Here is a 13,916-nt window from a genome sequence, read left to right on the forward strand (position 1 = left end):
GTTCCTGGAAGACTGACCTATGACTACCTGAAGTATTGTCATATTTAATGAATGCCTACCACATGCCCAGTTTATGCTAGGCATAACAAGAGATCAAAAAAATAAGATACAGACCATGCCCCTCAATAGGTTTACAATCTAGGCATAGAGGCAAAGCTGTATTAGAGAACAGAGTAGGAAAGAATATGATGCAAAAGTGTATAGATCAGTACTTTGGAGTTGACCAGAATGAAGCATAAGAGTTACCAATTCTTTCTTTCTTTTCTTTTTGCTTTCTTTTCCTTCTTCCTTTCTTTGTTTCTTCTTTGTTTCTTTCTTTCTTTTTTGCTTTATAAAAGCATGAATGTGGAACAGATGCAAATGCAAATGGTCCTATCTACTTCATTTAATTTGTTCTTGCCCTGGCTTCATTAACATGGCAATCATGGAACATCGGAAGATATAGGCAAAATCTCTAGTCACCTTGGTGAATATCTGGTCACTGCACCCAGATGGCTCTGGAGGAGAAAGTAAGGCTGATGACCTTGTACAGCCCTCCCTCACTGAAATCAAAGTCAACTGCAAGTCATGTCATCATCTCCCTGATGCCATGGTCCTTTTTGAGAATGAAGGACAAACACAACCTTGATCCATAGTCATGTCACATTGACATAGTGAAGTTGACTCTCCATGGAAGCAGATATACATGCTTAGATATTATCTGCAGCATTTTTAAAGGATATGACAGCTCGGCAGACATCTCTTCATTTCCCACCTGGCAGCATTACTTAGTGCTTTTACAGGTGTCAAAGAATGGGAATCTGAGAGAGTGCCCATAAATTGCGGAAAGGACAAACAAGCTATCGTACATAAATATGATGGCATACTAATGTGCTAATTACTGCCAAGCAGAATTCCACAGGATTAATGATGAAACATGCTACCCACATTCTTACGGAGAAGTAAAGGACTCTGAATGCAGAATGAGAAAAATTATTTTTGAATATGGCCAATGTAGATATTTGGTTTGATTAACCACTCATGTTTGTAATGGGTTTTATTTTTTTTTTTGTTTTTACACTTTGGGGATAGAGGGAAAAGGTGGGAGGGTGAGAAGACAGATCTTAGTTGATTAAAATAAATTTTTAAAAAATATTCACTGTTAAGACTAGATCACCAAAAACAAGGTATCACAAGAACTAAGAAGCTACCATTTTCTTTCTTTTTTAAAAAATGAAAGTAGTTTGTAATCTGTTGTTCCTTTTTATCCTTTCTGTTACCTCTATGATAGATGGGGATAAATATCATCCTCCCTTTCATGGAAAGGGAACAATTAAGTTTTCTTTCTAGTCTAAAGCCCTAAAGTTAGTGATAGACCCTGTTCTAAAACAACGGTTCTTAACCTTTTCATGTGTGTTATGATTCCTTTGGCAATTTGGTGACACCCGTGGACTCCTTCTCAAAATAATGTTTTAAAATCATCAAAGGGGTGATTGAAGGGAGGGCTGAGTTGGGGAAGGGGTAATCAGAATGCAAACCATCTTGTGGTATGGGGACTCAAAATCTTGTGTAAATGAATGCTGAAAACTAGAAATAAATAAATTTTAAAAATAATAAAAGGAAATGCTAAATATTGGTTAGTGAAAATAAGTATATAATATGAATGTAATGGAATACTATTGTGCTATAAGAAATAACGAGCAGGCAGACTTCAGAAAAACCTGGAAAGACATATATGAACTGATGCTAAGTGAGGGGAGTAGAACAAGGAGAACATTGTACACAGTTATAGACACATTGTGCAATGACTAACTTCAATAGACTTGGCTCTTCTTAGCAATGCAAGGCTCTAAGACAACTCCAAAAGACTCATGATGGAAAATGCTATCCACATCCAGAGAAGGAATTACAGAGTCTGAATGAAGATTGAAGCAAACTATTTGCTCTCTCTTTTTTGTTTTGTTTCTTCTTTCTCGTGTTTCATTCCATTTGTTATAATGCTTCTTTGCAACATGACTAATGCAAAAATATGTTTAATGTGAATGTATATATAGAGCCTATATTGGGTTGCATGCCATCTTGGGGAGGGGGGAAGGGGAGAGGAGAAAGAGGGGGAGAAAATTTGGAGCTCAAAAGCTTGTGGAACTGAATGTTGTAAGCTAAAAATAAATAAATTAATTTAAAAGGGAAAAAAAGATCTAGGCAAACTTCAGTACTTCACAATTCCTGTGGATTCATTGGGGTGAGGAGCCCAGTTTATAAAATAGGGTTTAATGATATAGAACAACAACCAGGGATTTAACAGAAAATGAAAGGAATATCACAACCCCAACTCAGGTGGATGTGTCCAGCCAGACAATGATGCATCACCAGCGGAAAGATAATGAAAATAATACATTTAATCTCAGCCTAGGGAATTCTGTTAGTTTTTCCTGATTGTCTGCCTAAGTGTGGTGGATTATAGCCATAGTCTATAGCTAAGGTGCATCATTCCACCCTTGTCAGGGAAGGGCTTTCTAGCCACTGCACCCCAGAAGGCGGTAACAAATCCATAAATACACTAAAGAAATTAAATACAGCCAAAGTATAACAGATGGTAACAGAGTCAGTGACCAGCAAAGATGACCAACAGAAATGACTTGATGGACGTGGTGCCAAATAGAAACAATTAACACCTACTAGATAATGAAGACATGATGCCTGACCAATATCCAGCAATACATGGCAGAGATGGTTATAAATCTGGTTGTAAAGCATTGAAAGTCCGGATTGCCCCAGCCAGCTACCTGTGTCCCTATGTATGTTGTTTTTTTTTTCTTTTCTGGATGACACATATCCTCTGTGTAGATTAATTTGTTCATTGGTTTGATAACCTGTAAGGATGAACCCCATATGGATATAAAAGCTTTATCATAATTTTCTTTGCTAAGCTATTTAGAAAATATATTTTGCTTTGAACTAATATGTCCTCTGATTGACTGGTAAAAATAAGTACATCACTGAGGGCTCATGTATTATGGTTTTCAGTGAGTGCTGACACCCAGAGTGCCTCAAACCAGAAGCCTAAAAGGAAGTAGCTGTTATTATGCAAATAAGCAAAGCCCAATCATCTCCGAAAAAAAATGGGGAGAATATTAAGCTGTAAGCCATCCACTAATAAGAATTTAAATAGAAATAGACATAGAAAATACAAAAGCACTCAATTTTTTGAGGTTCTTGCGTTCAGTATTATCATTATCAGAATGATGACCTCAAAAAGCATTCAGGAATTTCCTTGAGGGGGGGGCCTTTAATATTCTGAATTTTTGAAGAATATAAAAGCAGAGAGGTGGGAAGTAACCTTTAGAGCTTCCCTCTCGAAAATCTTCCCCGGTGATCTGTCAACCAGTCAGTCTATCAAAAATTTACAAAGCACCTGTTATGTGCCAAGTCCTATACTAAGCATTGGGCATACAAAGAAAGGCAAAAGACAATCCCTGGACTCAAGGAGTTCATAGCTGGATGTGGGAGGCAACATGCAAACAGTTATATACAAACAAGCAGGATATATATAGGATAAAAATATATATATATATGTACATATATATATATACAGGATAAATACATATATATGTAGATATATATAGGATAAATTGGAAAAATAGTAACAAATGATCATTAACATTTATATAGTGCCTTCTATGTGCCAGGTAGTGTACTAATTGCAAGCTGAGTATGTTGAGCCTCAGACTTGTCATCAGTAAAAGGGAGAGAAAGACGCTTGCATTATCTGCCTCACCAAGTTGTTGTGAGGACCGAAAGATGTAATGGATGTTGGAATAAAGCAATTTGGAAATGCAAAGTGCAGTGACTGCCATTATTATCTTCTGAACCTTACTTGCAAGGCTCAGTTTCACTATTAAGACCAACAGATGAATAATTTTAAAACTTGCCCTCAAATAGACAGACATTTGCTAACAGATTACACTGTGCATTTTGTCCAACCTATCCGTACCTGGAAAGGAACTGATGCTACAAATGGACATCCAGCCTGTGCTTGAGGAATAGACTCCTCCAGTGAGGGGGAAACCCACCGCTTCAACAACCGTCCCATTCTCTCTGTGGCTCTGGTCCTTCCACTACGCCAAGCTGCAATACACACTTGAGAGTTTTGCTTCAGATCTGAGGAAGTGCTCGAAAAGCTGGTTTTTGTTCTTGCCAAATTAACCTTTTTTATTTACCTCTAGTAGGCAGCCAGCACGGTGGTAGGCTAGAAGGAGAGTTGGATTTGGAATCGGAGGTCCTAGGTTCCAATCTCAGCTTGACCACTTATTGGTATGACTCTGAGCAAATGACTTAACCTTTGTCAGCCTCATTTTCCTAACCTATTAAATGGGAATAAAATACATAGCCTATTTAGATAGCCATGGTTGTCCTGAGGAAAGAACTTCGGAAACCTTAAAGTGTGAGAGAAATTCAAGCTGTAATTGAAGTGGTGAGCGACTCGCACACACAGGGACATTCCCACCAGAGCTCTCTCTCAATAGGATGATAGAATTTGGAGCTGCAAAGGAACTTGGAGGATGTCTAGTCCAACCTTTTTGTTTCATAAGTAAGAAAAGGGAAGCACAGAGAAGTGAATTTGGAAAGACCTTTTGCCTAAAGGCAAATCATAAGTTACGGAGCTGGGACATATACCACACTACATTGCAACATGCTCAGCATTGTTAAGTACAGTCACACACACACACACACACACACACACACACACACACACTTCTTTTCCTCATAGAAACTGTAAGTCCTGGATAAATCTTGCCTATAACTCAGTTTTGAAAATGACTTTTGGCATGGAAATCCTTGTCCTGGAACATGTTTTTACATATGTCAAGTTTTTCACAATAATGCTTTTACAGATTTTATTGGTAGAGGATAGAAGGAATGGATTTTTGTTGTGGTTGTTTGTTGTTATTTCCCAGTGAAGAGAAAACTGTCTAGGTGATAACTGTTCTATTAGTAAGAAGGAGAAGCATCTTTAACACTGGGGTAGTTGGCTCATGTTCTTCCCCCCAGCCTTTGGAATGTATGGACTCCATAATAGTTCATTTGTCGAGGATGTTTACTTTATACTTTGATATAATATTGCATCAGACACATTTACCACATCTGTTCTCCTGGTTATGTCATTAATCAGCTCCACCCCCTTCTCTAGCACCCATCTCCACTATCACCAGCTGCAGTTTACATACAGGATGCATTTCCTGTCTGAAGCCCCAGTCTGTCTTCCATACTGGCCATATGTTTATGTGTTAAGGATGGACAGAGGTATTATTCACGGGCTTCATGGCACGACAAAATGTGCAGGGTTTACTTATGTCATTTCAAACACGATATCCATTTCTACTCTCTATCCTGGTGGAAAATTCCTTCGAGTCAATGAGAATTTCAGGTGAATACCTGAGCCAAAGCGATTTTTAATAGTTTCTTCCTTTGGATACTTCTAAAGCAGAGCACATCACAGCCATAAAAGAAATTTATAGAAAAATTATATGACATCCAAGAAATTACTTTATTTTATGGCATCCTCATAAAATCCCATCTTCAGGAGAGAAATTTGACTCGCAGTAGCATATATAGCGCCATAATCTAGTGGACCCCAAGAGCCAAAGGAAAATATCAAGACATAATAATAGTTAGCAATTTATATAACAATAAGTTTGCAAAGTTCTTTATCAATATTGTTTCATTTTATCCTTGTAACAGCCTCAATAAATAGATGCCCATTATCCTTCCCATTTTGACAGATGTGGAAACTGAGGCAGGCAAAGGCTAAGCAACTTGTCCAAAGTCACCCAATTAGTAAGCATCTGAGGCTAGATTTAAACTCAGATCTTCCTGATTCCAAGCCCAGCTCTCTAACCACCAGGCCACCAAACTGCCATAGAGAGTATGTGCCATACTAAAACATCACACATGTCAAGAGACATGTGTTTTCATCCATCTACTGCTATTTATTATCCTTGTCGCCTTGGGCAATACATGCAATATTTCTGGGTCTCAGTTTCCTTTTCTGTTAAATGAGGAAGCTAAACAAAGTGATCTCTCAGATCCATTCCAGTTTTGAATTTCTATGAATCTAAAAGGTATAGTTTTAAGGAATTTATAGATAACCCCCCCCACATCCTACTTCAATGGCTTGCCACGGTGTAGTAGGGACTAGTGAAGGTATATTTAAGGATGGGAGGTAGTGAAAGAGCCAGCAGATACCAAGAAAAGAATTTTTTTTGTCCATAGCAATTTATGAAAGCCACCTACTAAAACAGAGGTTCTTAACCCGTTTTTGTTTTGTGGACCCCTTTGAAAGTCTGATGGAGCTATGGACTCCTCAGAATAATGTTTGCTGCCTACATTCATAACCAGAGGAAAGGTTACATTTCAGTTAAAGGTTAGTGAAGATGACAATGTAATTTTCCCTCTATTCGGTTCACAGACCCCTTAAAAATCTATCCACAGATCCTTTTGGACTCTACAGATCCCAGACTAAAAGCCTGCCTACCAAAGGAATAAAGGAATTGTTATTTGTCCTGGTGGAATAAGTACTCATAAATCCTTAAAAAAACTAAGTTATATGATGTTATAAAGTATATTATATTAATCAGGCCAGAGTAATAGAGTTAAGACTTGTGTAGGACCTTGTATAGAAGAACATTATTAAGAACCTGTGGGGTTATCAAAGATTATTCCAGTGGAGCCTAAGTTCTAACAAGATCCTACCAAGTTAGAAAGACTTTGAATATGGGAATATGGGCCTGGAGCTGTATTGTATGCCTGTTGTCTAAGCATCAGCCTAAGTAAGAGAAAAATTGGGTATCAATTTTGGGGAAAGACAATCAGTAATTCCCAATGATTCCCACAAGAATAGGATCTATCTCAGATCTAAGAGGTTTACTTAAACGAGAAGCAAGCCCTTCACATATCCAATGTCAGACTAGAGAGGAAATATAGCCAGCTGCTATCTCCCAATAAGGAAGGAGAGAGACCTGTCAGCTCCTAAAGTCTTGGCCGTAAGTGATTTTTGTCTCCAAAAGAACAGTTTTCACTTCTAGGGACAAAGCATGTTTGGAAGATAGATTCGCCAGACAACTGGCTGGCTAATCAACTGGTTCCCACATGTTTAGTTTATCTTTGAAGCTACTTCTTCCTGCTAGGAGAATTCATGTTCTTGTCCAAATCTGACTTATGATTAGAATGTTCTTGTAATTTCTATCTGACATTTTAATAGGGATACTATGCCATCATTTCACTTCCCAAAATCCACAGGACTACGTGGTTCTGTAGCATCCTGGGATTTTTTTTCCAGTTTTCTAAGATCCTGTGGTTCTCCATGCAAGGGAAAGGGAAGGAGAAAAAAAAGAACAATGAATTCTTGTTTGAATCTTTGGCAAATGTATATAGACGGTACTCTAAAATTCAAACCACAGATAAGTAAGGCTGTGCCTCATATCCATCTATATGTCCTTGCCTGAAGTAAACAAAGTGATACAGAGATGCTCCTAGAGAAGTTAAGAGTGAGTAGAAGTACAGAAGAGTTGGCATGAAGATCACAGATTTTTATATGAGAGCTCTATTTTCCTACTTCTTAGCTTTCTGGTGGAGGCACTGGACAAAAGAGTACATGTTCTATAAAATCTATGAAATGGAAAACCACCTAGCTGGTGTATGCTGCAGTTCCCACTAATTTTTCTCTGTCTAAAAGTTAATTATGCATTAATTAAGCATTTATGAGACTTGAATCAATTAATCTGGCCTGATGAATATCATACATTTCTTCAAGGATTCACGATTTTATTTATATAAGTACCCCTCCTACCCACCCACCAGAGGGAAATGATAATTCTTTTATACCTTTATTTTCCATAATTTGTTGTGGCTGAAACACTCTTCACTGGGAATCTACTGGTTTCTTCTCTACTACTACTTTCAAACATACCTAAGTCTCCCCTGAAAAATCTTGACTCAATCCTACTATCCTCTCAAACCAACTATCCTACATCTTTTCTCTTTTCAGCCAACTCCAAGGAAAAGTTGTCCCTGCTCATGCCTTTATTTACTGACCTCTTTCTCACTCCATGACCCTTTGTCCATTACTTTGCACCTCATAATTCATCCAAAATTGCATTCTCCGAGTCTCCAATGACCTATTTAAGTACACTTTCATTCATCTTTTTTCTTTTGATATCACCTACATTTTCCACTGTATTTTTCTCCCTCTCCCTCCCAGAGAACAAAAAATCTACAGCATCTCCAATTCTTTGTATTCCCTGCCTCTAGAATTCTTTATAAAAAAGAATTGAACAAGAAAGAACTAGTAAAACAAGACTAAAATATACTGAAAAAATCTGACATTAAATACAGTCACACACTCATAGTATCCTCCCTCCCCGTAACAACAAAGTAATTGAAACCGAATGCTGTTGTGATGTAGCTTTGCTTGGCATCCACACTCAATCCTAACAGTCATGACAACATTTGGTTTCAATTGTGTTGTTGTTATTATTGACGTTTTCATTTGCATCGTCGTAGTGATTGTGTGTCCTGTTTTCTTGGCTCAGTTGACTTCACTTTGCAGCAGATCATGTAAGTCTTCCTATGCTTCTCTGTGTTCCTCATGGTCATCATTTCTTAGAGTATAGGAACAGTCCGTTCCATTCCATTCATTCATTCACATATCACAGTTTGTTTAACCATTCCCAATCAATGGGGAATGGTTGCTAGTTGAGTCAACAAGTCCCTTTTAAGCGCTTATCATGTGCCAGGCATTGTGCTAAACACTGGGAACACAAATGAAGGCAAAAATCAAAAACAAAAAACCAGTCCCTGATGTCAAAAGCATATAATCTAATTGAGGACTTTTCCACTAAAAAAAGTGCTTCTATAAATATTTTAATGTATAATGTATTTGAAGCTTTCTTTTTTTGTCACTGACCTCCCCTTGTTGTTTTTCAGTCATTTCAGTTGGTTCCAACACTTCATGACCCCATTTGGGGTTTTCTTGGCCAAGATGCTGGAGTGGTTTGCCATTTCCTCCTCTAGCTCATTTTACAGATGAGGAAACTGAGGCAAACAGGGTGAAGCGACTTGCCCAGGCACGAAGCAGAACTTATTATCTTCCCCTTCCAAATCCTCTTCTTTACCACATTTCTCTGTTCAGGTCAAGGGCAATACCATACTTGCAATCTTCCAGGTCCACAAGATAACTTTAGTTCCAGTGTTGATTTTAACTCCTTGCCTCACATGTCCAACCAATTGCCAAATATTGTTTCTATATCCACATCTGTCCCAGTCATCCTCTTCTCTATTCACACATCCTAGTTCAGACCCTCATCTATTCCAATGGCCTTCTAACCTGTATCTCTGCCTTAAGTCTCTCCTCACTGGAGAAGGCTGGATTTGGCCCAAGAGCCATAGTTTGCCAATGCCTGTGATAGAACATAGTAAGCTACCTGAGAGTACAGATTTTTTTCTTTCTCTCTTTCTTCCTTCCTTTCTCTTTTCTTTTCCTTTTTAATTTCTTTTTTTCTTAACTTATTTTTTTTCTTTTTTTCTTTCTTTGTATCCCCACCATCTAAAACAGTTCCTGGTACATAGTAAGCACTTGATAAATGTTGTTGGTCTGCCAGTAATGAGCTTCTTCACAGTTAAGCCAGTGCCTGGACAACAGACATAAACAGTCCTTTGCTGCATCGGCGCTTAAAGCCTATCCAGCTTGCTAAGACAAGCTAAAGTTTCTGCTTCTTTAACCTTGGAGAAAATAAAGTCATTCATTCAAAACATGAAGAGAATCTAAAGTAGGATTTTAATGGAGAAATCTCATTGGTTCCATGCATTAATTCAATTCTATTTGAAAATAAATTAACCAGTCAAGTGCCTACTAGATGCCTGCTTGGTACAGGGGATACAGTCAATAGCGAAAGAGACCTCATCCTCAAGGAACTCTGTCTGTGGCAAAGAAGGTCATGTACAATGATAGTGGAATGAGGTGTCGCTCTGGAGTCAGAGGTCCTGAATGCAAATATTTCTAATACTGTTTGCAACCTGTGCTATTGTAGGAAAGCCATTTACCTCCCTAGGTCTGAGTTTTCTCACTGATAAAATAGACTAGATGAACTCTGAGGTTCCTTCCAGCCCTAGATCCTAGATACATGAAAAATAAATCCTGAGGTATTTGGTGGGGTGGAGGGGAGCGGGGGAGAGAGAAGGGAGAGAAGAAAGGAAATAGGACTTAGTAGCTAGAGGGATCTGGCCTTATGTAGAAGAAGGTATTCAATCGGAACTTCAAAGACAGCTAGTGGTTTTGAGAAGTGGCAGCAAGGTACAATGACGTCTCGGATATGAAGGCTTTTTGTTGTTGCTATATTGTTCAGTAGCTTCAGTTGTTTCTGGCTCTTTGTGACTCCACTTGGGGTTTTCTTGACAGAGATACTAGAGTGTCTTATCATTTCCTTCTCCAACTCATTTTACAGATGAGGAAACTAAGACAAACAGAATTAAGTGACTTGCCCAGGGTCATACAGGTAATAAATGTCTGAGACCTGATTTCAGCTCAGGTCTTCCTAACTCCAGGCCTGGCACTTTATATACAGTGCCACCCAGCTGTCTATGAAAGACAGCTTGTGTAATGGTATGGAGACAGAATGTTGTGTTAGAGGAAGATCAAGAAGATCCGTTTGGATGGAATTGCCATTGTCGTTCATCTTTCATTCTTGAAGAGGATCGATGACTTCAGGATGGGGATATCTTGACTTGCAAGTGAATTGGATTTAAGTGAGGCAGGGCTGTGCAAAGTTACCAGCCTCACTCCTCCAGCATCACTGTAGAACAGTGGTGAGACACAGGTCAGGACGACAGGCAATGGCCCCAGGATGCAGTGGGGGACCTTGCCTTTTTGGAGCTTAGGGGTCTGGATAGAATGTAGAGTGCATGAAGAGGAATAACGTATAATAAGCCTTGAAAGGTAGATGGGAGGCAGGTTATTAAGGGTTTTACATGTTAATGAGCAGAGCCCCTTCTAGAATCAAAATTCTAGAAGTAATGGAGAGTCATTGAAGTTTGTTGAGCAGGAGAATGACGTGGTCAGACCAATGATTTAGGAATAGCACTTTGGCAACTGTGCAGAGGAGAGATTAGAAAGGGGAGTAAATTGAGGCAGGACCAATGTGTGAAACATTGAGGGAAATAATCTATCCTGCTGTGGTTAGAAAAGCAAAGGGTAAATGGAGAGGTATGCTGCTTAAATGTTTAACAATCAGCCCTCTAAAAATAAACATGTGTTCATACACTTTTAAGTTCAATCTGAATTATTAACATTTTCTCTATCAGTTTCTTAAGTCTAGACATTAAACAAAACAACAAACATAACCCAATTTGTTTCCTTGAGACTTCAAAGACATAAAGGCTCACTGGCTCCAGGACAATACGGATAACAGAGCCCAGTGGGACAATTTCACGATAAAACTGTAAAGTACTTCTGGCCTCACTTAGCTGGATATTTCAAGCAAAAATAGTTCTTTGGTCAGAATTATCACATTAATTGCCTCAATTCTCCATTTCACTTGCTGCATCTGGTGGATTATTTAGCCATGGCTAATTCATCTAGCAAAAGGATAGTGATAGCAAGCTGAATCACAAATGATAGAGATAAGGCCCCAGTGACTTTGCATTAAATGCTCAAGAACTTTGCTCCCCAATTTGGTATTCAATAATTAATTCAAATCAAATGTTGTGTGGGCAGAAATATTTAAAGTGAAGATCATCTGGTCTCCCTCCTCAAAGATTTACAGAAAGATTACGTGGAAATGGTTCACTGCATGGCCAGGTTCTCACAGACACATTCTTAATACCATACATGTTTTTGCTTAGCATTTGGGTGGAAGCAAATGCTTGTTCTTTTTTTTCTAAGCCAGAGGGCCTTTTCTGTGAAGAGTCAGATTTCTTCAAATTTTTGTCCTTGACCTTTTTCTGTCTGTCTCTTTCTGTGTGCCTCTGTCTCCGTCTTTCTCTCTGTGTCTGTCTCTGTTCCTCTCTTTATCTGTGTTTTTGTCTCTCTTTTTTCTGTCTCTTTATTTCTCTGTTTCTCTGTCCCTTTGTCTCTTTCTACCTATCTCCATCTGTCTGTTTCTTTCTCTCTCAATCTCTTTGCTTTGTCTCTGTCTCTACCTATCTTCATTTGTCTCTCTGTTTCTTTCTCAATACCTTTGCTCTCTCTGTGTCTTTCTGTTTCTTTCTCTGTGTGTCTCTTTTTCTCTTTGTTTCTGTCTCTGTGGTTCTGTCTCTGTCTCTGTCTACCTCTGTCTCTCTACCTGTCTGTCTCTCTGTCTTTCTCTGTTTCTCTGTCTCTGTCTCTGTCTCTCTCTGTCTCTGTCTCTCTCTGTCTCTCTCTGTCTCTGTCTCTCTGTCTCTCTGTCTCTCTCTCTCTCTCTCTCTCTCTCTCTCTTTCTCTCTCTCTCTTTCTCCCTCCCTCCCCTTTCTCCCTCACCTCTCATCACAGTTTCATCATTAATGTTTGTTTGTGACTTTATCTTATACACCCAGAAATATTTTCTTCCCTCTGGCAAGCATGGTTCTGTTTGGAGCTCCTTCTGGCAAAGCAGTGCAACCATGGTTGTCCTAAAACGTCCTAATTCTGCCTCATAAAATAGGCTCTTAGATGATTTATTTAGCACTTGTTCTTTCATTAAAGAAGGGTGAGGAACGATTTAATAACTGTCTTCCAGATTCAGAATGATTATTTTGCCGAGAACAGTGGCCAGCTGTTCTCTATCCACAAGAGGAAATTAGCCTATCTGCAGTGTGAGAGACTTAGGTCAGATGGAATGAAGAACTTCCTGACAGTGAAAGCTGTTAGATTTTTGGAATGAATTACTGTAAGAAGTTGGGGTAACTTTTGATTTAACAAAAGTAAAGGAACAGATTTTTCTGAGTAAAAGGAGGTGGGATTTAAGTGAATCCTGTCGTGAAATGTAGTCAGTGGAAAGAGCACTCTCTGTGAAGTCAGGGGACCTGGGTTCAAATCCCATCTCTGACACTTGTGACCTTGGCCAAGTGGGAAGGGATGGATTACATGGCCTTGGCTCGACCTTGGTTCAAATCTTAGTTTCTACCCATTAGTACCCATGAGACTATGGATTCGCCTTCTTCAATTAAATGATCTTTATAGTCCATTCCACCTTTAGCAGCTAAATGTGGGGCAGCTAGGGCAGCTAAGTAGATAAAGTGCTGGGCCTGGAGTCAAGAAGACTCCTCTTCTTGAGTTCAAATCCAACCTTGAACATTTACTGGCCATGTGATCCTGGATATGTCACTTAACCCTGTTTAACTCAGTTTCCTCATCTGTAAAATGAGCTGGAGAAGGAAATGACAAACCACTTCAGTATCTTTGCCAAGAAAACACCAAAAGGGGTTGTGAAGAGTTTGGACATGACTGAAAAACTAAAGCCACATTTAGCATTCATGAAATACATAGACTGTGCAAAAACCAAAATGAATTAGACTTGTCCTTGATGAAAGTCAAGAGAAAGAGAGAGAACTGTTTATGGTCTTTTTCAACCCTATAATTAGATGATTTGCACAACTCATTTCTACTTCTCCAATGAACTGAGCATGGTTCATGTTCCTACCTGCCTTGGAGACTCATTTTCTCCTTGACAACATCCATAGGAAAACAAACACCAAGATGAAGAACAAATGCATTAAAAACAGTGGCCTGACATGGGTTTGCTGGGAAACATTTAACAACCAGCTCTTGGGAGAGGGGGAGTACATTTTTAAGTCTAACCTGTCTCATTTATGTTTTCTCCATTACTTTTTTTAAGTCTAAACACTCAACAAAACAAACCGAGTCCTGATTTGTAGCATTTGCCAATTCCCAAAGTATAAACGCCCACACAGAAATTTTAACA

Source organism: Trichosurus vulpecula, chromosome 2 (genome assembly GCF_011100635.1).
Source record: "Trichosurus vulpecula isolate mTriVul1 chromosome 2, mTriVul1.pri, whole genome shotgun sequence".
Taxonomy (NCBI): domain Eukaryota; kingdom Metazoa; phylum Chordata; class Mammalia; order Diprotodontia; family Phalangeridae; genus Trichosurus; species Trichosurus vulpecula.